The 25,396-nt window shown below is 40.4% G+C and overlaps 1 protein-coding gene across 1 annotated transcript in view; it reads right to left on the bottom strand.

The window, feature by feature from the left end:
* The window catches only part of WDR25 (WD repeat domain 25), a 120,582-nt gene that overhangs the window by 87,308 nt on the left and 7,878 nt on the right, over positions 1-25,396 (bottom strand). The gene's annotated exons all lie outside the window — the stretch shown is intronic.

The following is a 25,396-nucleotide window of genomic DNA, read 5'->3' as shown; positions in this document are numbered from 1 at the left end:
ATCAAAAATGGGCCATGAAGCAGCCATACAGCTTCCCAAGGAATATCCCATGTATAGGGATGTTGCTCTACAAACCCCCAGGTGCCCCAATTTTGGAGGCATTACAGAGATGTATCAAGACAGACGAGGATTTCATCACAACAGGGTTGTAAGATGTTAGCATATTCCTAAGCCAGAGAAGGTGCACTGCTTCCCCCCTTGGTCTTTTGTGCTGGGCTGCGTACTGGAACATAGATGAATTTGGCCCCTAGAGTCTAAAACAGCACATGTGTAATATTTGAGCCTTTAAAAAAAGGAATAATGACCTATAACGGAAAGGTCAGGCTGATGCTATTCATAATCAAGGAAACAAACTCATTTCAAAAAGGACCACTTAGAGGAAGAAGAACTTGCCTATTACTTAAATCAGGATAAATACTATGCAAGTCATCTCCAGTCAAGGAATCATAGAAAGTGGAGCAAGGCATTACAAGGATTTCTGTTTCCTTGACAACAGCATTGCCAGAAACAACTGAGAAAATAATTAAAAAATAAATCTTTGTAAGAAAAATCTCAAATAGATTTAAGCAATAACATACGATAGCAGTACGCTGCAGACACCTGTACATTCCAAGTACTTCTGTGACAAGTGGGCCAAAGCCAAGCACCTTCACCACCCAAGAACTACACTTTGCTGACATATGTATTGGCTTTTATAAAATTACTTTTATAAGAACTGACCTATATTATTATCTGGATACCAGTAAAGTCAGAAGTTTTGGTTGTCAAATAAATTCCTTCCTACGCAATGTTCATTTTATATATAGTATAATGAGTATTCAAAAGACTATTTCCCATTTAACAGATTTTAAAATGGCAAAATTTCAAATATATGGACAATATCAGCATTTTCAGTGGTTGGCAAATATGTATTAATACACATTTCTACAAATTAACCTGAATATTACTGTGCCTGTATATTAGTAATTAGCAAGTTAAAAAAAACTAAATAAAAAAATTGATCTATAGGATTCAAGACTGACTACTCTGAACTAGTAAAGTCGACTTCTCTTTAAAGTGTCCTGTCCTTGGCCTTTCTTGCATCCTTACATGCATGGTCATTCCATGAATGTCTAGGTATACTTAGTCCTGCTTCAGCATGGGAAGATAAACAAAAAGATCTCATGAGGTCCCTTTCAGCCTCCGACATGCTGCTTTATTTAACAAAGTGTAATGTACTAATCACTAAATTTTGACAGCCTGTGTGTCAACTCTGAGTGCCATGCAGCAAAATATTTTTATTACCCAAGTAATTACATTCACAAGACCCTTGTAATGCCATCTCTCAGCATAGGCAGCATTCCCCTCCCCTAACAATAGGAATGTAGAGCACTGATATCACAGAGTTGTTCCTACCCTTCTGTTAACAATGCACTACAGGAGGGAAAGAAATAAGGACAGTACTGAGATGCACTTTAATCGGTGCTGAGACGAGTGTGGTAGAACTTGATTTAGAAAGGGGAAGAAATTTGTTCCCCTTCTTAAAAAAAAAAAAAAAAAAAAAAAAGATGTAGGGATACAGAAGACCATTGTTTGTTTGTTTTTACTTTTAGGGATTTTTTTTTTTTTTTAAAGAGCTTGACACTTGTGGGAAAATATTATAGAATTTATGGAGATGAAACCACTAGGGTTCTACAAAAAACACACTAAAAACCTACAGAATTCAGTACAGAATTATGTCTATTCTTTAGGTTTCTTTAATCATCCATCAGAATTCTACAGCACAGCTATCAATCTTTTTTACATTGATTACGGCTTCCCCATAAGGGCAGTTTTCCAAAGAAGAGATTTAAATCCCCACCCTCATGTGTGTTTAATTCTGCTACCCTTACATATGTTGAGCTTCTACTCAGGCAAGTAGCAGGCTCATTGATATTTAAATAGGATTACTTATTGAAGTGCTACTCAGCATTAGGAAGAGATGAAGCCTGCCTCTCTATCACTTGTAAAATTATTCTGAAAGTCTGCTTGCCTGCTACTAGCCTCCCTTTTCCCCACTAGCCTCCCATGCTACTCTGTTATGATGGTAAGGAGATGGTGCTATTTTCACAAGACCAGTAAAACAACACTCCATCAGACACACATCTAATAACAGCATCAGGACTGGTTTTCTACTGGCCCCCTGATGATCACAGAAAAGTAGCACTCAAAGAGGACCTCAGTATGTCATCTAGTTCAGCCCCCTGCAGTGAGGCAGGACGAAGTATTATCTCGACCATCTCTGACAGGTTTTTGTCTAATCTCTTCTTAAAAACCTCCAGTGATGGAGATTCAAAAACTCTCTAGGTAATTTGTTCCAGTGCTTAACTACCCTGACAGCTAGTTTTTCTTAATGTCTAACCTAAATCTCCCTTGCTGCAATTTAAGCCCATTGCTTCTTGTCCTATCCTCAGTGATTAAGGAGAACAATTTATCACCCTCTTCTTTATAACAACCTTTTACACAGTCTTCTCTTCTCCAGACTAAACAATCCCAATTTTTTCAATCTTTCTTCATAGATCATGTTTTCTAGATCTTGTATCATTTTTGTTGCTCTCCCAAAGTGTGGTCTTCAGAACTGCACACATTACCCCAGCTGAGGCCTTATCAGTGCTGAGTAAAGTGGGAGAATTACTTCTCATCTTGCTTACAACACTCCTTCTAATACATCCCAGGAGTGTTGTAAGCAAGACATGATGGATGCAACTTCTTGTTATTTTAGAAATGTGGTATTAAAAATTTACCTTCACAGAGCACAAGGTTGTTGTTTTTTTAGAGTTTTCACATTTACCGTAATAGAAATTTTCTGAGAAAAGGCACATCAAGCATCCATCTTAGAAATATTCTGGCAGCATTTAAAGGAATACTGACAAGACTGTTGGATTTTAAAATGAATCTGCCCCAGGAGACTGGAAGTAGACAGCACAGAGGATTGGCAATGTGATACAGAGGCTCTCACCACTATATCACCAGTTTGAATCTAGCCCAGATCACTAGTGACAAGGTCATACCAATTAACAGCTGTCCATGGACTTATGTGAAATGAGTTGGCAGTCTCAGTTCATTACCTAGTAAACATACATCCATGTCACAAACATATACTCAGATTTATCACCTATATTGACTATTTCATCAGAGACACCAAGCACCGAATTGGCTTCAAGACTGAAATAACTTTAGAAGTGATCCCTAGGACAGGGTGAAATCATAGCATTGAGGAAATTCACATTGCTATTGTCCATGCTACACTCATTATATAGATGAAGAGAAGACTTCAGTTACCTGCGGACGGGGCAGGTAAACAAACCAGCCTGGCCCGCCAGGGGCTTTCCCTACACAAGCAGTGTCCCAAGTTTGGGAAACACTGTCCTACAGGAAGAAACTTCTAGAGATATATGCCCTAGTCTGCTATTTTTGCTCTCCAGTGTTGACAGATAAGGAAAAACAAAGTTTTGAAAATCGGAACACAAATATGGCTTTATATAGTACTTGATGTACTGCAGGCTGTGAAACCTGTACATTAAATCTGGATAGTACAAATAATACGATGTTTTTAATATAGAACCTCTGATCCAGTGATTTCCAAGTGCTTTGCAAATATGAAACCTCACAGTACTTTAGAAGGTTAGCATTATTACACCAGTTCTACAAATAGGTAAACATAGATATGAAGAGTTTAAGTTACTTGTCCAGAGTCACACAGCATCTGAAAAGAAAAGAAAAGACCCAACTCCAAGTCACCAGTTCTAACAAGATTATACACATATAAAATGTGATTGATTTCTGAGAGTTATGGAAAGTCATCAGAAATTAACAGAAATAAAGTCAGTTTATCATATATTCTGTTATTGTTTCACCAGTTTATTTAGTGTATATTTTGAATGGCTTATGTATTGGAGCGTACAGTTCTTGTACTCCTTAGGCTCAGTTCCATATGCAGAGAAATGGGAGAAACCGAAAGGGAATAGTTGTGTTTTGCAACAACTGGAACACGGCTGCTGTCACTGCCAACACTATGAAGTGGAACAGGCTAAATTGATGGAAATGAGAAACAAAGGCCAAAGACTTACAATCAAGGATAGCAAAGACATTAACTTTTAACAATTTAATTTTGTTGATTGAACTATTTTTAAGGAAATACAGAATGTGGGAATATTGGGTTTGTGTGTGTGTGTGTCTGTTTGTTCAACACTTGTTCCAGAAAAAACGTCAGTACAGCATGAGAAACTACCAAAAATGTACCTACTCTTCAATGGTGCTCCATGGTTACGACATTTTCCTACTAACAGACACTGAAGTTTTGGAATTAGAAGCATTTTCAGTACACCTGTTAAAATGGCTCTCTTTCAAGGAACAATTTCCATCTACCCTGGCACCTAAAATAGAGACAATGGCCAAGATTTTCAAAAGTGACTAGTGATTTCGCATTCCATGATTATTGGCTGTTCAACTTGAATCACCTTAATGGGGCCTAATTTTCAGAATATGCTGAGCGTCTGCCCTTTGAAAATCAGGCCTCTTAAAAGCTCTCAAGTTGGACCTCAAAAATGGAGGCATCAAAAATTACTACTCGGTTTTGAAAATCTCAACCACTTTAACTAGGCTTAGAGGATTAAAGCAAAAATACATGGCATTAATATTAAATATATCACACATTCCTAGAATTTACATAAAGCAGCAATTCAACATGAGGGATGTATCAGAATGTTAACATTATCTAAAGAGGAAAAGAAAGGGAGATTTCATACTATAGCAGTTCAGGCAGACAATCCCCACATCCCTGATCCCATACACATACTCCCCAAATTGGACTGAATGAATTGCTTTACAAACTTAGCTGGTTTACTGGAGGTGAAAGTGTTCTGTACTACTATGGGAAAAACTCCCAACACTCCTTCCCCCACCCTGAGATAAACCTCCTGCCCCATCTCTACCCCCATGAATTAGAAATACAGAATTATAAGAACAGCACATGAGCCTGCAGGAAGAATGTGACTCTGACAATCAGGACTGGCTCCTCTAGCCAATTAAGAGAAAACAGTTGTGGACTTTAAAGGAATCGTATCCTTATCATAGCAGTGCAGTAACTCCACCTAAGGTTGAGATGGGACTTCAATACAATCTCATTTTTTAGTCAGACAGAACTTAGACATTAAATTTTGGAATATTACCCTTCTGTTCTAAAATTTGGAATATTTGGACTCATACTAAGAGCAAATTTTTTCCACCCAACTTTATACAGCATAAAACCAAAACAGTAAGTTACAGGGGCTGGCATAAGTATTTACACAATATCATTAATCAAAAGCATTGTTAGCTGCCATATGAAGTTAGTGTATCAATATCACAAATACCATGGTCACATTGAGAATGGTGTCCTAAAATACAAGTGATACACATCCCAATAATCTGGTAGTTATGCAATGCATCTATGCTGATTAAATGGTCTTCCTGATTCATTTCAATCTATTTCTCTTTCCCTCATCACTTTAGTGTTACTAAAGTATGGGCCGTAAGTCCTTTTAAGACATTTATCAGCACTCCCTGCCATTATAAAAGCAGCATGCAATAGCCATTCTTAATTGAAATGCTCCAGAGTGGGGAAATGAGTATACTGATTAAGTTATTTGTAATATACACATTAAAATCACTTTCCTTTGTGAAGTTCTAACCTGCTTCCAGTTCTCTATGAAGGTTTATTAGACTATGTCTAAACTTATGGTAGCGTGTAGAGTACAGGCACTACACATATAGCTACACACTGCAGCGAAAGTCAGGCTGCATCCACTCTTGCACTACAGTGTGTAGCTACATGCTGCAGTGAAAGGTTTGGGCAACCAGGAGGCAGCAGGAAAAGATTCCAGCAGCCAGGGCCGGCTCCAGGCACCAGCTTGGCAAGCTGGTGCTTGGGGCGGCCACTCCGGACAGGGGCGGCAGGTCCAGTTATTCGGCGGCAATTCGGTGGACGTTCCCTCACTCCCGCTAGGAGCGAAGGACCTTCTGCCAAATTGCCGCTGCAGATCGCGATCGCTGCCTTTTTGTGTGTGTGTGTGTGTGTATGTGTGTGTGTGTGTGTGTGTGTCTGCTTGGGGCGGCCAAAACCCTGGAGCCGGCCCTGCCAGCAGCTCCCCACTGCCTGAGACTTTCTGGACTGCCTCCCCCAATGGCAGAGGCTTTCCCACTGCTGAAGCTTTTCACTGTGGTGGGGAAAGGCTCCAGCAGTGTGGCGGCAGCAGAACACTACACAGCTAAAAGCAGCAGGATAGACTTGGGCACATGAAGAGCTTTGTAAAGTATATACCCTGGGGGTTCAGGCATGTAGGCCGGGTCTCACCATCTATGCTGCTATTTATATCAGTGCTAGGTGGGCGTGCAGTATCTGTACTTTACATGACACCATAAATATAGAGGTAACCTTAGACATTTTATTTTTCCTGGAGCTCTTTCTCCCGCCAAAGTGTTTCATGCTTGATCTAGAAAAATGAACAAAAGATTTTTGATTTTGCCTTTTCACATATAAATTGGAGGCAACATTCAAATTTTCTCTTCTTTCACAGAACATTAATTCATGTTTTACTCTTTAAGGTGCTGACTAGCCCCACCTATTGGTAGAAATGATTACAAAAAGGGAACTACTGTATAACCATGAAGTTGTACTGTAATTATCAATGACTGCTTACTACTGAATAAAAGAAAGCAAACACATGTTTACCCACACCAACTACTTTTAATGAAAAACATCCCTTGTTAAATATTCAAAATGTTTATACATTACCCAAAACAGTTCCTCTCTCTGATGCTTTGTTATTTTGTTGTGAGATGCCAATTGAAAACTGCCCTCCTGAACTTTACAAATTTTGTAGTAGGTTCTAACATTGATTTGTAAGGGTGACCTGGATAAGGGCACCATGCATGGCACTTAAATTGGAACAGCATGACATGTGGGCTGTGCTTTGTTCCTGATTAAAGACAGAATGCATATCACATTCCACACATTACTTCAAAAGTAGTAAGTTCCATGTGCATATTATAGGAATATATTCCTATGTGGAATATAATACACAGGACACTTTATTCAATTTTTTTTTCTTCCCATATAAAGCCTGATCTAAAATTTGGAAGTACTATACATGTCTTTTTTTCCTAATAAAATAGATCATTTCCCAAAGCAGCCAAGTAGAACGTTCTTAGTTTGTGATGAAAAACAATTTAAGAAAGTCAGAGTCTTCAAGCGTACATGAAACAAAAAAACAAAACAAAAAAATCAAAGATGTAAAATTGTTTAATTTAGGAAATAATGCAGCAAAGTTATGTGGCTGCAGATTCTCACAAGATACGAAGTTGAAATAGTAGTAGTATTTTATGATTGTATCCCTATTTTCATTTATTCTTTTTAAAAAACCTTCTAAACTATGCGGTATCAGCCATGATCAATCTGATCTGCACAGGCAGGACCCCATGCTAACATGAAGCCTTACTGACTTCAATGGGACAATGCAAACATCAGGATCTGGCTGCGTTGATCAGATTGCATGACTGAAGCCTATGGGTTTAATCCTACACATATTTACTATTAGACAAATTGTCTACTTAGTACCATGAATACTCCCATTGAAAGGACTGAGTCCGCATTGCTAGGATTCAAATCTGTGGTTCTAAGAAGGCTAAATGTTTCAAACCTGAAGCTCAGATTAATAAATCATCCATTCTGGTTGTCTATTCTTCATGTTACATACTCACTGTATCTCCTCTAACAGATCTCAAATGCCTGTTCATATTCACATGCAACCTTTTCATAAGCACTTTACATACTTCTTGATACTTCATAGTTTCAAAGAAAAGTGGCACTGTGAGAAAAATCCACATTTTATAACATAAATCACTATTTTCAATCGCATACTTTTCCAAAAAACTTGTATCTGGAAAAAAAGAAATTCCTTAAAACTTAAGCTGTTCACCATTACCTTATTTCCTAAACTACAAAGTACTCTTTCCACAATGATTGGAGATTCATGGGCCTGTGACAATGAAGCCTTAATACAATTAGTCTCAGATCCCTATAATGCCCATATTTAATCTAACTGTGCCCCCTACTGGCTTGAAGGATGCATACAAGAAAGTATGCAAGTGCTAAAGATGTTACAGATCATAGGGTTGCCAACGATCCGGTTTTCAGCTGGCCTGACCAGTGTTTTTACTCCTTTGCTGATTAAAACATTTAATATGCTGCGGACAGGGGTAGGGCAGTTCCCACCTGGGACATGTTAGAGTGCTCTACAATTCACACCCTGGTAGTCTGGGACTGTGGCACCATGTTAGGATAAGATAGGAAAATGAGAAAACAACATAAAAATACACATATGCCACATGTGTGTGTAAAATGGATTTCAAACATTTTAGTAATAGTTAGCTATAGTTGACACGGGGACACTTTATTGCTAGGGAAATGGCCTGTTTCTGCTGGTGGGGTGGTGTCGGTGGCCAGGCTTTCAACACCTCAGAGGTGGAAACCCTAACACCCTATTAAAAATCTGCATTTACTTTTGAGGAATAACTATGAAATACTTTTTCAGTTATTTTTAATATTAAAGATTGCTGTATGTCTAACAGATTTTTTTAAAATATTTAATATCTAAAATATTTCAGAAGTCTTTCACAACTGGAGTTTTTCTCTTTTAATATTTCATTTGAGAATTATTCTATAATGAACATTTTAATTTTCTTCTCTGGGGCAGGTTTATTTTCAATATTTATAACCTCTTCATAATGTCTTAATTTTATTTTGCATTTGTTATTGCAGAGCTACTAAGAACACCATTTTTTACATTATTGGTCATTAAACGGGTTGTGCAGTGTGGCCCCAATTCAGGAAAGCACCTGAGTACATGATTAAGTCCATCCCTATTCAGTAAAACACTTTTGCACATTTTTTTAAAACATTTAAACATTTTTAATATTCTGTTCTGCATAGTAATTTTATTTCTGCCAAATAATTATTTTGATAATATTTAGCCTGGTATGTTTAAAGGTGCTCAAAGGAGTATGTGGCCATTTTGTACTGAATTTCAATTGGATTTGGACACCTAACTCCCTTAAACTCATTTGAAAATCCCAGCTTAGTGTTTTAAGATTGCTCCCGGTGAAAGATGATTCTGGATTTTTTGTTTGTTTTCTCCATCTGCAGAACTTTAGCCTTTCTTTCTATTAAAAGGACAAGATGGATAACATGACAGATATTGTTAAGACCTTATATTAATAACAATCTTACATGGCTATAACAACTTTCATCCCAAAGTGCTTTACCAAACTTTATATGTACATAATGCATTTTACCCATAATTGAAATGCAACTCTGGGGCAGTATTCAACCACTAAGTACACGGCACAACAGTTAAGGACAAGAGTTCTAATTTAGACCTGTTGAAGTCACTGGAGCTGAAACTGGTTTTATCAGATCTGACTTTAAACTGAAGTGAAGAATACTATGTCCATTTGAAACTGATCAGCATCTCCAGCGTCACAATGACTCATCCCCACTCATACTGGGGCACTGATTTAGTGCTAACTTTACCAAAATAACCAGCAGCACTTCCTGAACCCCTCCGAGGTTTCGAGGTTTCCATTAGAAGTCTTGTCCTTCAAGTACTAACAAGGGCTGACCCTGTTTAGAGTGTTAAAGCTGACTTGCAAAGGGGGGAGGGGGGAGGCATATTGGCTTGTGGCCTCCATTTCATCTTATATAAAGAAGACACAAAAGGATTTTGACAAAAAGACATTTTCAAATTAGAAATTCAAATTTTGTATGCTTGGAAGACTGTGGTGACTAGACAACTAGTGAAATTATTACATCATCAGAGACTCAAAACTGAGCAACTGAAAGGAGAAGCAATTTTTAGGCAGATTGTTTAAAGCTCTCTTTATTTTTGTAAACACCAATGCCTAATGGGCATTTAGAAGAAAACATTTCTTTCTCAAAGATTCAAGACTCCCACGGCTTCACTGAAGGTTTGAGAACTCACAATGCATATCTCATGACATGCCAGAGTCCTCCAGAAAAACTAGGGAAAACCAGACTTGTCATGATGCTTTTAAGACAAAAAACAAGGACAATATAAAAACAAAAAGAAACCCAATGTTTTCAGACCTCCTTTTTGGTTAAGAAAGTAGCTAAAAAGGTCAAAATCCCAATTTTAATAAATCCTATGTAAGTAACTTAACTCTAATGAAAGTAGAACCTCAAATGAAATGGAAATGCAAACTCAGTTTTGGAGTTCCTTTCCTGATTTAGCTTACTAGAAATATGCTAGATAACAGAGTCAGCACTTCCTGTTTTACAATATTCTTCTTTTCAAATGATCCATTACAAAATATTGGCATTTCTTCTTCATTTTGTAAAAGTAACTCACCAAAAACAAGGGCTTGTATTTTAATAGGAACAGTTTTAGAATAACAGTACATGCTACATTACATTGTATGCTCTCTCTCTAGAAGTTTATTTCTCCCATCAAAAATACATTCCTGTGCAAATCCAACCCAGAAGAACATTATCTGAACCCAAAGCCCTGGAAACATTACACTATCACAAGCTAAGAATCATACTAAGAATCAGCTAAGAATCATAAGGAGTGGAATTCCATGACTTCTAGTCTTGCTGGTATCCCTTGTAAGAGTGTTTGAAAATAACAAATATCCACTCAGGATTGCTGTTTAACAGAACTCTATTTCAAGCTGGACTGGACTAAAGGGGGAGTTCTGCATACAAACAATTAATGTGACTGACCAGGGAAAGCATCTAGTGAAAAAGCAGATCACAGGAACAGTGTTCAATGTAGCTGATGTCTCAACACCTCTCACAGAGTCAGAGACCAAGAGCTGTGAAGCATCCCAGTCAGTGAAAGAACTTGGGGTTGACTTGATAGGAGCAGCTATATTAAAACAGCTGCTCTTATAGTATGCTAATGTGTTTTTCAGAAACAATGAAGAGCTTGGGAGATATGAACAGGTGAAACGTCAGATTGAGTTTAAACCAGGCAGCAGTGAAAGAGAAGCTAAATCACTTGCTGGAGCATGGCCTGATAGAACAATCAACATCACTTTGGACATCCCCAATTGTTATTGTGAAAAAGCTCAATGGAGACTTGAGGAGACATTAGAATCATAGGACCATAGGGTTAGAAAGGACTGCAAGGTTTATCTAATCTAAACCCCTGCCACGATAGAGAATTTGTTGTGTCTAAACCAGAGGTGGAGAAACTACAGCCCACGGGCCACATCCGGCCCAAGGGACCATCCTGCCTGGCCCTGGAGCTCCTGGCCGGGGAGACTAGCCCCCGGCCCCTCCCCTGCTGTCCCACTCACCCGCAGCCACGTCACCACACGGGCAGCGCGGCTGGCTCCAGCCGGACGGTGGGGCTGTGAGCTTCTGCTGATCTGAACAGCATGATCAGGGGACAGGGGAGGGTTGGATAAGGGGCAGAGGGTCCCGGGGGGGCAGCAGTCAGGGGACTAGGAGCAGGGAGAGGTTTGACAGGCGTGGGAATCCTGGGGGGGCCTGTCAGGGGCAGGGTGTGGATAGGGGTCGGTGGGTGGGGGGGACAGTCAGGGGACAGGGAGCGCGGGGGTTGGATAGGTCGGGGGCTCTGAGTGAGGCAGTCAGGGGGCGGGGGCCAGGCTGTTTGGGGAGGCACAGCCTTTCCTACCTGACCCACCATACAGTTTCGCACCCTGATGTGGCCCTCGGGGACAAAAATTTTCCCCACCCCTGGTCTAAACCATCCAAGACAGATGGTTATCCAGACTCTTTTTGAAAACCTCCAGGGAAGGAGCTTCCAGGACTTCTGAAGGCAGTCTGTACCATTGTTCTACTGTTCTTAAAATTAGGAAGTTTTTCCTGAGATGTAATCTATGTCTGCTATGCTATAGTTTGAACCCATTGCCCTCTGTGGCAAGAGAGAACAACTTATCTCATAGAACTGGAAGGGACCTTGAAATGTCATCAAGTCCAGTCCCCTGCCTTCACTAGCAGGACCAATTTTTTTGCCCCAGATCCCTAAATGGCCCCCTCAAGGATTGAACTCACAACCCTGGGTTTAGCAGGCCAATGCAGCCTTTCAAGTATTTGAAGACTGCTTTCATGTCCTCCCCTTAATCTCTTCTTTTCCAAATGAAACATACCCAGTTCCTTCAGCCTTTGCTCATATGGCCTGCATTCCATCCCTTTGATCATCTTTGTCACTCACTTCTGGATCCTTTCAGTTTCTCTACATCCTTTCTATACATTGATGACCAAAACTGGATACAGCATGCCAGCTGAGGCCTAACCAGCACCGAGCACAGCAGTACTCTCACCTCCCAGGACTTGCATGCTGTGCCTCTGTTAATGAAGCCCAAAACTGCTTTGGTTTTTTGCAACAGCATCACACTGTTGACTCATGTTGAGGTTGTGATCCACCACAACTCCCAGATCCTTCTCAATGGTGCTGCTTCCAAGCCAATTATCCCCCGTTCTGTATTTATGCATTTGGTTTTTTCTTCCCTAGCACCTTACACTTGTCTTTGAATTTCTGTTTGTCATCTATAGCGCAGTTCTCCAATTTATCAAGATCTGTTTGAATTTTAGCTCTATCCTCCAAAGTGTTTGCAACCCCCACCAGCTTTGTGTCATCTGCAAATTTGATCAATATGCTCTCTATTCTTACATAGAGGTCATTCATAAAGATGTTAAACAACACTGGGTCCAGAATAGATCCCTGTGGAACCCCACTTGAGACCGCCTTCCAATCTGACATCATTCCATTAATAGTTACTCGTTGCTTGTGGTTGTTTAACCAATTATGTAACTGACCCTGCATTTCTCCAGTCTACTTATCAAAATGTCAGGTGGGACGGTGTCAAAAGCCTTGCTAAAAGTCCAGGTATATTATGTCCATCACCTGCCTCCTATCCACCAAACCAGTTACCCTGCCAAAGAAGGAAATCAAGCAGGTTTGGCATGATTTGTTCTTAGTAAATCCATGCTGGCTGCTAGTGATTACCCCTTAATCCTCCAGGTATTTGCAAATTGAATGTTTTATACATTACTCTAGTAACTTCCCAGGTATCGAGGTCAGGCTGACTGGTCTATAGTTCCCAGCTTCTCCTTTTCCCCATTTTTAAAGATGGGTGCTATGTTAGCCCTTTTCCAGTCTTCCAGAACCTCTCCTGTCATCCACAAGTTTGTAAATATTATTGCCAGTGGCGCCGAGATTTCTTCAGCTAATTCCTTCAGTACCCTCAGGTGAATAACATCAGGCCCTGCTGACTTGAATTCAATCAAGTTAGTCCTCTGACATGTTCTTTACTTATCCTGATCTGAATCCCTTTCCCTTTATTGTCTTTGGTAACTTCACTAGTTGTCTGGTCACACTATTTTTTGTGAATAGACTAACGCAAAGAAGGCATTGAGCAGCTCTGCCTTCCTATCATCTTCTGTTACCAGCTCACCTTCTCCATTGAGCAGTGGACCCACACCATCCCTGATCTTTCTTTTTTTTTTTTTTTGTCTGACATATTTATTGAACCATTTTCTTGTTGTTGCCAACATTTAAGCAGTAACTCATTCTTTACCTTGGCTTTCCTGATTTTGTTCCTACATGCTCGCTCTATTCTCATGTATACTTCCTTGGTGACATGCTCCTCCTTCCATTTCCTGTATGTATCCCTTTTGGTTTTTAGATAGCTAAAATGCATCTTGTGCAGCCACATTGGCCACTTGTGGCTCTTCTTATCTTTCCTCTGCATTGGAACTAAGAACTTGCAGGACATACTATGTTTTACTGTAATAGTCTTCCAACAGATATCAGGGAAGTTAAAATCCCCAATAATACTAGCTCATGTGTGTTAACAAAATTAGCTATCTGCTTGTAGAATGCATCTTCCACTGCCTTTTCTTGATTTGGCGATCTATAATAGACCCCCACCATAACATTGTTACCATTCTTTTCTTTTTTTGTCCTCACCCAGAGACTCTCAGTAGGTTTGCCACTCACTTCCTCTTGGACCTCAGAGCAAGCATATACATTATTGACATACAACGCAACACCACCTCCTTTTTCCCCATACCTGTCCTTCCAGAACATGTGATATCCCTCAATGCTGGTACTCCAATCATGGGAGTCGTCCCACATAGTCTCTGTATTGCCAATTAAGTCATAATTTTCTTCATATACCATGAGATCCAGTTCATCCTGCTTGTTCCCCATACTCCTTGCATTGGCATACAGGCATCAAAGACACTTTACAGACTGCCCTGTTTTTCTTCTTGCCTCTTTAATGCAATTGTGGTTTCCAGTCCCTTCTCCAGAATTTAGCCCCTTCCCCTTGTCTTCATTACTTAGCCTGGATGCGCATTGGCCGGATTTTTGTCACCATCCCCCATAAGACCTAGTTTAAAGCTTTCCTTATCAGGTTAGCCAGAAAATGGCCAAAGATGGTCTTCCCAGTATTTGATGGAGAGAACCCAAACCAGCACAGTAATGCTCCTTCCTGGAACATCAGCTTATTGTCGAAGAAGCCAAAACCCTCTCGCCGACACCATCTGACTACAGGATATTTAATTCACAGATGGTAGCTAACTTGAACTCATATCCCGGATAAAATGTCAGGTGCAAAATATTTTATGGTTTCCATTTGGTATCTGGATACCATCTTAAAGAGACTCCTGAAGAGCAATGGAAAAAACTGTCTTGGTGACACTCTGTGGATGATTTACTTTACTTAGATTACTTCATTTGTTTCCAAAAAACATTGGAGAAAAATCTGGTAGGAGTGGAAAAGATTCTAAATCTTTTTAAGGAGTCAGGGTTTAAACCTACAGGAAGCATGTGTCAATTTAAGATTCACATCACCTTCACTGGACATACAGTCAGTAATGATGAGTTGGAACCCCAGCTCCAGAAACTGAATGTTATAAAGGACTGAAGGGCTCCTACAAACCTGGAGGAGGTACTGCAGTTTGTAAGCCTCTATGGAGTCTACAGGAAATTTGTCCCAAATTTCACAGAGCAGGTAGCATCATTACACCAGCTAAGAGTGACTTTGTCCTGACAGAGAAACCACAAAATCTTTTGAGTCACTGAAGGAAGGACTTCTAAACCATACCGTGCTTAAATTCTCAGATCCACCCTATCTATTCACAGTAACCTGTTATGTCTCAAAAGATGCAAAACCTGGATTTGCACTTGAACAAACTGATGAACTCAGCAGGCACAGACCAGCTTCTGGAAGTCACAAATTGAATAAAAAGGAAACCAAGTATTCAGCTGCAAAACTGGAGCATCTGGATACTGTGGAGGCCCTAAGGGCCTTTGTCCATATTTACTAGGTACAGAATTCACAGCATACACAGACCACAGTGCCCTGCAATTCTCCTGGAAGCACAACCTGGAAGGATGCTCAGGAAGACAGATTCATAGAATATCATAAACCTGGAAACCAAAATCTAGTTACAGATGTTTTCAGCCAGTTGAGGGCAATGAGAGTACATGTAGACTGGTCTTGTAAAGATATCTGGCAAGAACTGAAGAGTCTTCATGATAACCAAGCAACTGGCCACCTGGGGTACCCAAGAGATTTTTTTGGCTGGGCATGGCTGCAGATGTTAAGGACTAGGTACTTTCCTGACTTACCTGTAAAGCACCAGAAAGGAGAGGCAGAACTCCTTTAGAGGAAATGCTCCATCCTAGTAAGGCCTGGGAGTTCACACAGGTTGACCTGAAAGGCCCACAGGCAGAAACACCAGCTGGAGATTAGTATTTTATTTTCTGATAGCACATGACATCTCCTCAAACTATGTGGTGCACAGTCTCTGAGAGATTTATTGGAACACTGAAAGTAACTCCAGCACACACAGGCAGGACTTAAACTCCTTCTAGATCATCTCCTCTCTCCCAAAGACAACAACATAATAGTTTAAAATTGTCCTGTTTTGCTAAGTTACAGATACAGCATCACCTATTGGTGAAGTGCCACTTGCACTGATCATTACGACCAGTTAAATAATTGCAAGGTTAATACAAGGCGGCAATTTCTAATGTGAATCATACGAAAGCGATAGTCCCTCTTGTGGGAAGATATTCAATTTCGTTAGTGAAAGTAAAAACAAGACATCACATTGACTAAACTAAACATGAAGTATTCAACTACTAATTTTGAGAAATTAGCAGAGAAATGAGAAGCATGGCACTGTGGGGAGTCTTACACCAGAACCTCATAATTCTTGGCAAGGTCATTACAGTAAACATGTAAAGTGCTTTAATTATAAGGTTCTTGTGAGCAATGGTTTATAATCAATACAGTGAGACAGGCTTTTTACAAAAGGAAAAGAAATCATTGTTATAACAGGCCACAATAGCTGAGGGCCAAATTGATAGTTTCATATCGGTGTGGTTTTTTAAAAAATAGAATTAAAAACAACAAAAAATAAAAAAAAATTTCAGAAATTCAAAGATCAATTGTAAAACTATTTTTTAATTAAGTGTTTTTTGTTTCATTGCCCTTATCATTGAACCTTTTGAGTCATTCACCAATTGTTTTGTCTTTATGAAAACAGAACAGTCAAAGCATTGTGAAGCATTTACATTTATTTCAGATTTATTGAGCAATCCAAAATTTCTCCAAAGATAGTTAGAAATATTACATCTGTACTGTTCTAGTATGTGTTTCAGTGGTAGAAAATTATTAATAAGCACTTAATGTAACTGGATACCATGCAAATCTTCAACTGGACACGGGAATCTCAACCATAAATTGTGCTCCTTGTATACAATCACACGAATTAGCAATGGAAAATTCCTTCTATAATCATGCATTCCTTCTCACTGTCCATGCAGGATTGTTTCCTGAAGTATATTTTATATTGTTCTGCCCACTCTATTAATGCTCTCAATAGATGGCACTTCTACTACTTTCCTGGAAGACGATTCAACATCTCACTGTCTGGAAGTCATTGGGTTATCCTCAGTTTGATTGCTGTTCATAGATTTTAAGGCCATAAGGGACCTAGATCATCTAGACTGACCTCCTGTGCATCACCCATTTGCACCCGAGAACTTGTGTTGAACTAAAGCATAACTTCCAGAAAGTCATCCAGTCTTGACCTGAAGACATCAAGAGAGGAAAATCCACCAATTCCCTTGGTAGAGTAACCATTGGAACAATCACCCTCAGTTAAAAAAAAACCAAAAACTGTGCCTAATTTCTGACATAAATTTATCTGACTTCAGCTTCCTGCTGCTGGTTTTTGTTATGCCTTTCTCCGCTAAACTGAAAAGCCCTTCAGTACACAGGATTTTCTCCCCATGAAAGTTCCCAACAAATATGAAATATCCTTCATGCCGCAGAGTTGTAGGTTTTTGGTTTTTAAACCAAAAATGTGTGTGTGAGAGGCAGGTATCTGGCACCTTTTAACCAGACAGCTCAGGGCAAGTGGAGCTCTTCAGTCCAGGAAGCCAGCCTACCCAGGAAAAGGAAAATTCTGATTTCAAACAGAACAGGAGTACTTGTGGCACCTTAGAGATTAACAAATTTATTAGAGCTTATGCTTATGCTCTTATGCTTATTAGAGCTTATGCTCTAATAAATTTGTTAGTCTCTAAGGTGCCACAAGTACTCCTGTTCTGTTTGAGGATACAGACTAACACGGCTGCTACTCTGAAATCTGATTTCAAACGTCCATCCCTGGGTCAAATGAAGCTTGATATTGGGCAGCTGCAATACCACCTGCTGATGGTCCACCAAATCTACCACAACAATGTGGGAAGAGAGCGGGCATGTACTTAGTTCCACTGGAGAAAGGCCCTCTCACTGTGGTGTATGTCAGGAATACCAAGCGATACACTATACTTTTTTTGGCGCAAGGTAATTATGTTGGTGCAAGCAGTTTCATATTTTGGGAGAGTTGCCAAAGAGCCATAGTAAATACTGGTTGTAAAAAGGGGTGAGGGTAAGACTGGAATGTATGCTTCTCAATCACTGTACTTCTCAGGGACTACTGCTAATGATGGGAGGGCATCTCAGCATCATGCTAGAAGTTTGCACACCTCAAGCCTGGCAGCCCCGGGCCAATAGGATTTCTGGTGGCCAGAGTCTGAGCTATCCTCTAGGATCAGGGGGACTAGTGGTCAGAGCAAAAAGCCAGGTGAAAGGCAGTGACCTGAACAGCCAGAATTTATATATATTTATATATATTATAAATGTAACAACACCAGACGTATCCAGTTTGACTTGTAAAGGAAGTAGCTGATATGATGGAAAGGAAAGGAGAGGTACAGATGTTCTGTGCCTATAGGAAACATGATGGCCAAGGAATGCAGCAAAAGAGTTGAGCTTAGATTGTAAACTCTTCTATGTAAGTGACAAAATGGGGATAATGGAGTTTGGGTGGAAGTGAGAGGAGAACTGAGGAAGTTGGTGATTGATGTTTTTAGAGAAGTGACAGACTGATGGCTGTACGAATCCAGCAGAATGCTCTGTTTGTGTATGCATCTCAATAAGGACATGACAAAGAGTTTACACCAAGACTTGCAGGCACCGTCAGACACAGCAGTGTCAAGGGAGCTGTTAGTGCTGGGTGATATGAATGCACACACAGGCAAAATCCCGAGGGATATGAAATGTGCTTAGGAAATTTAAACCTCAGCCCCATAAATGAGGAAAAGAAAGCATTACTAGACTTGTATTGCACACCAATGGATGGTAGCCAATACATGCTTTCAAAAGAGGATATAAGTCATTGGATCACATACATTACTGGCTGAACAAAAGCCAGATTGACATGATGTTGGCAAAGAAATCTCAGTGGACTCAAGTTATCGACTGCAAAGTGATAACTAAGAAGATGGTAGCACCGCAGCAAAAGCCTCTTGTGGCAAAGATTGTGGTAGACTATTGGACAAGAAGGGAATTAAGCTCAAAAGAAACAAGATTAAAAGTATGGGAAGTCAAGGGGAAGTGCAGCAAAGAAGTTTGTGTAAGTAGTAGAGGACAAGTACCTGGAAACAGATCTGGCATCGACTGAAGAGGAGTGGAACTACCTCAAAATAACGTGGATTGCGGCTGCAGAAAAGGTTTATGGACAATGAAGATGGGGAAAACCAAAGGAGAGAGAATAGTGGTGGTGGACTGATGAAGTGCAGGTAGCAATCCAAAACAAGAAATGGCACCTAAAGAAAAAGAAATTAATCCGAGTGCAAATAAAAGAATGCAAAGCGAGCTGCCAAATGGGCAGTGAGGAAGGCAAAAGAGAATGCCCTAGATGACCTGTACACTGAGTTTGTGAACCACCTACAGCTGGCTGGCAAAAAGATGTACAGCACTGCAAAAAATAAGATGCATAGGGAAGGAGGTTGGTATTGCAACATGATTTGTAAATGATGACATGGGGAGGCTATCAACACCTGAACAAGTGAAGGAGAGGAGGAAACAATACTTTCAGAGTCTCTTAAATGAGGCAAAATCCCAGTTGGCAGAGTTGCCAACATGTGATCCTAATGTGGTGCTGGAGTCTGACATAACAGAGAAGGAGGTGAGAAACAGTACCAAAAAAAATGAAGAATAGTAAAGCACAAAGTCCTGATGAAGTGACAGCGGATGTGGTGGAAGTCTTGAGCAAGAGAGGTATAAAATTGAGGGGCAGAATAGTTAAAGTTAATATTATTAATATTAAATAGTTAATAGCAAGACAAAAGAATCCCCGAATATTGGTGCAAGTCTATCTTGGTCCCAATATATAAGGAGGGAAGCATCCATGAACGTGGAAACTATCCAGTGATAAAGTTACTATATCATGGGATGAAGATACTGGAATGCATCATGGATGCTCAGATTAGGAGAATGGTGGAACCGCTCCTCGAACAAGAATACTTTGACATTAGGAAAGGGTGAAGAACCAAAGATGCCATGTGTGTAATTTGGCAAGTGATACAGAAGCAGCTAGAGTAACAACAGGATATGTGGGGGCCTTTATAGACCTAGAAAAGGTATAAAATAAAGAGGCTAGAAGGATGCTCATGTAAGTGCTAAGGAAATATGGAGTTTCTGAGGATTTAATAACTCTGGTGAATGCACTATACAGATTGCCTAAAACAGTGTTCCGAACATGTTTTGGAACGACAAGCCCTCTGAAGTGAAAGTTGGACTGCATCAGGGATTGGACCTCAGTCCGCTGCAGTTTACCATACAGATGGACTACATCACCAGGAAGATACCAATGGGAAAAGGTGGGGAGCTACTATATGTAGATGACATAGCAAAAAGGGTGTCCTCAAAAGAAGACCTAAGGGAAATAGTAAACCAGTGGTAAGACCTGCTAAGCAGGTATGGGATGCAAATGAGCATGACTAAGACTGAGATCATGAGGGTCAGTAGAGGTGCCACAGGGAAACTGGCTACAGAGATTAATGGAGTGTAGCTAAACCAGAATGACCAGTTTAAATACCTTGGCAGCTGGGTTACAGACAACAGTGACCTTAAATGTGAGATGAATTCCAGACTGGGGAGCACTGAAAGAATGTGGAATATCATCTCAGGTGTCATGCATGATAAGTATATGTCACTGAGAATGAAATCCCATCGGTATAACACAATGGAGCGCACCACAATGCTGTATGGTGTGGAAGCATGGGTCGTAAAGAAATGGCAGGTCCAACGCCTACAGGTGTTCAAGATGCAATGTCTTTGAACTATAAAGATTTCTAAATTAAAGCATTAGGATGAAGACAAAGTCCATGATGTGGCCGACAAAATCCAGGATGTGTGACTTCGCTGGTTTGGGCACATACAGAGGATGAATGAAGAGAAAGCTGGTGAGGACAGCATGGCAAGAGAGGTTAGTAGGAAAGAGACTTAGAGGAAAGCCAAGGAACCTATGGATGGATTGCATCAAAGAAGATAATAAGGAGGTGGACTTTAGTGCTTTCTTAGACCGTTGAAGATGGTAGATGCCCATACAACAGCCCAACCCCAGACAACAGAATAAGAGGAAAAAGATGGTTTATATACACTGTAATCAAGTCACCTCTCACATCTTCTTTTGATCAATTAAACAGATTGAGCTCTTAAAGTCTCTCAGTGTTAGGCATTTTCTCCAGCTCTCAAATCATTTTGGGGCTCTGTGACAGAGGGCTGGGCAACAGCATCTGAGTCAGGACTCTGCTCACTGCAACTCTAATTACATACTCCAGAACAGACCTCATTAAAAAGAGCTGGGCCTAACTGATGGGCTGAGGAGAACTAAGCTGCTAATTAGGCCACTAGGCAGATTATACAAAATGCATAGGAAGGAAGTGGGAAGAGGAGGAAGCAGAAAGAGACAGACTGCTCTTCTCTGCTTGCCTCAGGAGCAGAGGGCTCCCTAGGACAGTAGGGGTGAGGCTATATGGGGTATAAGGGTAGTGGAAACTAATATTGTAAATAAACTGCACTGGGTGTTTTGCCAGCAAAAAGGTCTTTGAGGTGTTTGTAGACTTTAGCAGAGTCAGGAGCAAGCAGGCCCTGCCACAGGCTATTTTCTGACCACTCTCCAATTTTTCAACATCCTTTTAAAATGTGGACACCCAGAACTAGACTCTTACTCTCCTGTTTATACATCTAAGGATCACATTAGCCCTTTTACCAACAGCATGACACTGGAACTCACACTGAGTTACTTGTCCCCTAGAACAATAAAACCTTTTCAGAGTCTCTGCTTTCCAAGATATAGTCCCCCATCCTGGTATGAACTGTATTCCTTGTTCCATGATGAATGACTTTGCATTTGGATGTACTTAAACAGATTTTGTTTCAATGCACCCAAACTTACCAAGCCATCTAAATTGCTCTGTATGACTGCCCTGTCCCCACCATTAACCACTCCACTAATCTTTGTCATCCACAAATTTTATCAGCAGTTATTTTATACTTATTTTCAGATAATTGATGAAAAACACTGAATAGCACTGGGCCTACTGCCAGTCTCTTCGGACCCCCACTAGACTACACCCATTCAGTGATGATTCCCCATTGACAATTACTTTTTGAGATCTATCAGTTAGTCAGTTTAATGTGTGCTCAATTGATATTGTATAATGCTAATTTTTTAATCACAGTGTAGTGCGGAACTAAACAAAATGCCTTACAAAAGTTTAAGTGTAGACTTTGCAGTTACAAAATTAGATTAATAAAGATAATCTCAAGACCTATTTTCCATAAAATCAAGTTGCCTGGCATCAATTATATTCCTATCCAGGGCCGTCCCTAGGGAGTTGCGGGTCCAGGGACAAATCAGCCCCCGCCAGCTTGGGGGCCCTGCACTGCATCGGTGGCTGGGCTGGCGGGATGGATCCAGCCTGGTTCTGGGCCACCTGCTGCTGCTGGCAGTTGCCGGCACCTACCGTGGGGCTATTGTTAGCAATAGTGCCATGGCGCCTCAGGGCTCCAGACAGGGAATTCACTGCACCAAAATGCAGACAGCTGAGCGGGGCGCTGTCTCCGCTAACTACCAACAAGATGGCGGGCCCTGCGGAAGTGATGGATTCGTCTTCCTGCAATGGCGCTGGAACATTTTTAATAGTGGGGGTACTGAAAGCCAGCCCCCTTACCCCATTTCCCCCTCCCCACCAGAGCCGAGACCCCAGGCATGCAGAGCCGGGAGCCCGGTGGTGTTGCAGCACCCCCCGAGCCCCTAGTTCCCATGCCTATGTCTTCTGGGACCAGCTGCACCGGCCAATCGCACCAGTCCGTGGGACCCGGAGCAGTTGCCCTGATTTTCCCTACCCAAGGGACGGCTCTGTTCCTATCATTTAATTCTTTATCCACTGAATCCCATCTCAGCTCTTCCGTTATTTTGCCCAGGAATGCTGTCAGTTTAACAGGACTATAGTTACCTGGGTCATCTGGCTTGCCCTTTTTTAATATTGGCACAACATTAATACTCCTCCAGTCTTCTGGAATTTCCCCAGTATCCCAAGATCTATTAAAAATGAACATCAGAGGACCAGAAATCTCAGCAAATTCTTTTTGGACTGTTGGGTGCAAGTTATCTGAACATGCGGATTGAAAAATATTTATCTCTAGCAGATGTTGTCTAACATCTCCTCAGCTACTAATGTCACATCCTCATATGATACAAGTACACCTCTACCTCGATATAACGCGACCGGATATAACACAAATTCGGCTATAACGCGGTAAAGCAGTGCTCCGGGGGGGCGGGGCTGCGCACTCCGGTGGATCAAATCAAGTTCAATATAACGCAGTTTCACCTATAACGTGGTAAGATTTTTTAGCTCCCGAGGACAGCGTTATATCGAGGTAGAGGTGTACATCATTCTGCTCCTTTCCAAATACAGAACAGAAATCTTTATTGAACATCTCAGCCTTTTACGCATCATTATTAATAATTTTACCACCTCCAACTACTAATGGGCTTATACAATTGCTAGGATTTCTTTTGTTCCTAATATACTTAACCTCCTTATTGTCCTAAACCCTTATCTGCCATGGATGTTTTGCTGCTTAACTTCAATTAGCAATTTTCTGCCTTCATGACTTCTAATTTCTATTGATTGCTATTTCCCCCTTTTTCCTTTTGTTATATATTGCTTTTTCATTTCTAATCCTTTTTGCTCCACTACTAAACCAGATGGTATTTTAACTAAAAAGTTGTCCTCTTTCTTGATTATATTCTGATAGTCAACCTAAAATATTTCCTTCTTTATTTTATCTAATTTCTCTCACTTATATCCCACTGTGCCATACTAAATACTTCCTCTCCATCCTATGTGTTTATATTGTTTGTAAACAGTCATGTTCCTCACTTAACAGTCATATAGCCAATCTAAGGGTCTGTCCATGCACATCCAACCGCAGGAGTGGAAACTTGAACCATGATCTCACAAATAGTTCTGCATGGGTAGACCCCTGACACCATGTGTAGCCCAACTAAAATCAGTGTGACTCCGTTTGGGTACTGGGGTTCAACCGCACAGAGAAGTTTGTAGGATCAAAGCCTTATGCTGAATGCTCTTCAGAGCAAACATAGTCTCTTCCTATGTGTTTGTACTGCTAGTATGATGGGAGTCCCATCCAGACTAGGGTCTTTGGGTGATAGCTCAATGCAAACCATAAAAACAATACGAATAATTAACTGCTGAAAATACAGTGATCTAGTTGAAAATCCCCCCCACAGTAATATGTACTTGAGTATCATATTTTATGTGAGGGTTTCAAAGAGCTTTACAAATCTCAAAGCCTCACAACACCTTCACGAGATGGGGGAGAATTTTTATACTCATTTTATAGACTAGTAAACTCCAACTTACAACATTTAAGTGACTTTCACTTGACACTGTGAATCCATATCAGAGTTGAAAATAAAAGCTGGGGTAACCTATTGTTTTCCCTCCCAACTAGTAAGAACAAGCAACTTCCATTTAAGGAATCCCAACTCCAAGTCCTTTCTAATCATTAAACATTTCCTTCCTTAAACATGTAAGAATTAAATAATAATAATAATAATAATCTATATCCACCCCAGTATTTTTTTTAAATCTCTTTGTGATATTCTCTAGAATACACAGTCATAAGAACAGAAATACTGGGTCAGACCAAAGGCATCTTATCTTCCAACAGTGGCCAAGTGCTTCAGAGGGAATGAACAGAACAGGTAAACATCAAGTGATCCATCCCCTTTCGCCCATTCCCAGCTTCTGGCAACAGTCCTTCATTAATATACTTGAGGATTTAGATGTATTCCTCTACCACAGATATATATATATTGAAAATTACAATAAAAAAAGATTAAAAATCAAATATAAGAGCAATAGAATTCATACAAAATCTGTTCCTTATGTCATACCAAGAGCTACAGGCAGACTTGTATCTGGCTTCTTCAATTAAAAAACAAAAATGATCGTGTGTCTAATATAGAAGCACTGTTCTATAAATTCTAATAAAATTAGTAGGAAGTCCTACAAGCACCATAATCATAGTATATAGATTTTTAAAGTAGCTTATGTTCAATAGCTTAATTGATTTAGAAATATGAATTCTAAATCATCTCCACAAGCTTTTATTTTGGTAATAAGCAAAGGGACGAATCATAGACTCATAGAATCATCGGACTGGAAGAGACCTTCAGAGGTCTTCTAGTCCAGTCCCTTGCACTCAAGATAGGACTAAGTATTATCTAGACCATCCCTGACAGGTGATTGTCTAACCTGTTCTTAAAAACCTCCAATGATGGAGATTCCACAACCTCCCTGCAATTAGGGTTACCATATTTAAAAAATAAAAAAAGAGGACACTCCATGGGGCCCTGGCCCCGCTCCTTTCCCACCCCGGCCCCGCCCCAACTCCGCCCCTT

This window comes from Malaclemys terrapin, chromosome 4, assembly GCF_027887155.1.
Source record: "Malaclemys terrapin pileata isolate rMalTer1 chromosome 4, rMalTer1.hap1, whole genome shotgun sequence".
Classification (NCBI taxonomy): Eukaryota; Metazoa; Chordata; order Testudines; family Emydidae; genus Malaclemys; species Malaclemys terrapin.
This window is presented reverse-complemented; position numbering and strand designations above follow the sequence as displayed.